The 2867-nt window shown below is 36.1% G+C and overlaps 1 pseudogene; it reads right to left on the reverse strand.

Moving 5' to 3' along the window:
• Positions 1-8: 8 nt before the first annotated feature.
• On the reverse strand, positions 9-2553 carry LOC139787186 (uncharacterized; annotated as a pseudogene).
• Between the last annotated feature and the right edge of the window lie 314 nt (positions 2554-2867).

Genomic DNA, 2867 nt, shown 5'->3' on the forward strand with positions numbered 1-2867 from the left:
AACGATGCATGACCTAATCTAACATGCCATAACATTGCCTCATTTATTTTCTCTAATTTCTTTACTTTTTCAATTACTGAGCTTTCACACATTTCTTCTATATTCTCTATTGTCTGTATATCCTCTAACTTAATGACTTGCTCGAGTTCAGTATTGTGTTCTATGTTTTCATTCACATTTGCGAGCTCTCCTTCATTCTCCCTCCCAATCGCAGAGCCAACATTATCCCTCTCATCTAACTCTCCCTCCGAAATTGATAATTCATTGGTCTGAATGTTTGCTTGCGATTGTTCAGGAAGCTCACAATGTGGAACAATTTCTGCTCTACATCTATACACAGCACATTCTACATTATCATTATCCTCTATATTATTATTTTTGACCTCAAATTGTATAATCCAATTTGGTTTCTCATAAATTCCTTCAAAAACTATTTTATTTGTCAGTTTATTATAGACCTTGAACAATTTATCATCTAAATAAATACTGAACCCTGCATCAGCCAACTTTCTTAGAGATAGTAAATTTTCGGATACTTCCTTCGTTGCAATTACATTTGTTAATTTAATGACTTTCTTTTCTTTCTCATTTATTAACAACAAAAGATCTCCTTTACCATCTATTGAAATGTCTGCTAGCTCATTCTTATTCGCGCATTTAATAACTCTATTATTACATTTTTCAAAATTTGACAGAATTATATTCTTATTCACAATATGATCCGTTGCACCCGAATCTACAATGAAATTGACTAACTCTTTCGGACTTTCTCTATCTTCTATTAATTTAACCATGCGTAATTTACCTTCTTCTGATTTTCCTTCTTTTGCTGTCTTCGTTGGTATAGGGTATTAGGTTTCTTAGCTGGTTGTATCTTAGTTATTTTCCCTTTGTTATCTACTCTTTTTGTGCCTTTTTGCACAAATCTACCCTTTTTCTTTATATTGTTATTAACGGTTTTGTTTAAATACCTTTTTCCTCTAAATCTGTTCGCCTGGGCTCCGGCATTAGGACAGCTGTCACCCTTGTGGCCTCTAACTTCCTGACAGTAGTAACAAAACCAGGCCCCTAGTTCTGCTAACGGGCAGTCTTTTGCCATGTGGCCCATCTTGTTGCATCTGTAGCACTTTATTTCATCTGCGGCAGCCCTCTGTACCCTGATTTCGGGTTTCTCTGTTTTCTCTAATTTCTCGCTCTTCTTCTCTGCCTCTAACTGCATCATAAAAGACTTTATTTAATCTATTGTCATTTCTTTAAGATTCGATTGTCTTCTAATCAAATCTACATTTCTCAGCTCTGGTACATTAATTGACACAGCCTGATAAAATGCAGATCTAATTTCTTGTTCTGTTAAAGGTACCGCATCTTCACATGATTCATATTCTCTAATTATTGAATCAAAGCGTTCGCAAAAATCACTTACTTTTTCATCTTTTCTCATTTTAATTTGATAGAGTCTAGATCGTACTGATGCATGAGTAACATTTATTTCACTCTTTTTATATCCTCTTAGTTTCTTTAAAATTTCTGTCGGTTCTTTTTCATGTAAAATCCTTTTATGATAGCTTTCATCCAAATGATTAATTATTATATCTCTGACTAAACCTTTTCTTTTGGCAATTTTTGACTCGGAAAGATTTTCAGGACTTTCAATACTTGAATCTATTACATCTAATAAATCATTGTTCGTTAACTCAGATTTTAAATAATCTATCCAAAGATCAAAATTGTATTTTTGCGTCAGCTTATATTCTCTTCTAATATGCAACCTTTGATTGTTTAATTCTGCCTCTATAGTGCTTTTAATTGTCTCTAAACTTCTATCTTTTCCGGCGGAACAGACTCTTGCTTCATTTAATTTTCTCTTTTTAGACTCTACTTCTAATTCTTTAACCGTTGTTATATCATTCTGTACTGAACTTTGCGTATTTTTATTGTTTACCTCTAAACGTCTAAATTTAACTTTTTCTTTCTCTAAGTTTATACGGGAGACTTCCACCATATTCTCCATCATCTCGGTGGCCTTCGTCATTATCTTGTCCAGCATCTGCATCGAATTATCCATTTTTGCGACCAATTTTTCTTGCTTTTCGTATATCATTCTGCTTCCAATTGGTAATATTGGACGGTTCTCTGCCCACGCTTTGGTCACATCTACATTCTCTATGACTTTGGGCAACTTCTTTTTCGGGATTGCACCTCTTCTTTCCGTCTCCTCCTTTTTCTCTTTTTCTTCTCTATCTCTTCTCATTAATTTTACGCTGTCACTTTCTCTCTCTACCACCGTGACCACGCTGCTATCGCTGTCGTAGTCGACCAGCGCATCTTGGCTTTCTTCCTCCACCGGAAGATTCTCTGTCTCTTTTTCCATCTAAATCAGGATTCAAATGTCGATTGAACATTAGCATTCCTCTTTTGACAAGATAAACCAACATTCATATTGACATATAATAATTTAATTTCTATCACTAAACTTCTTTCAGCGATAAAAATTCAATGCTTATGAGGCTATATAGAACGCACTGCAATTCACAATAACCCCAAAGCGAGAAAAACCACCCGCCTCTGCAGGGCTATCCGCACGCGCACACCACTGTCCGTTGCGATCCCCAGCACTGCTGAAAAGATCTATGGGAGCTCGGGTTGATCACGCACGCGTACGGGGCCCATACAAATTTAGGCGGCTTCCCTGAACAGTAATCAAGCTACACCGCACAGCAAGTCATGCTCGATCACCGACCCGATACATATCGATTTCAAAGAATAAACTCATACAGAGTCATATAGAGTTTTATACATACGCATATCATGTTTACACATATATCGTAATCTAGCCATCTAGCATACGCATACGCCAACATGTATCG

Source organism: Temnothorax nylanderi, unplaced genomic scaffold, assembly GCF_030848795.1.
Source record: "Temnothorax nylanderi isolate EJ_2023f unplaced genomic scaffold, tnyl_v1.0 TNYL_tig1321_pilon, whole genome shotgun sequence".
NCBI lineage: Eukaryota > Metazoa > Arthropoda > Insecta > Hymenoptera > Formicidae > Temnothorax > Temnothorax nylanderi.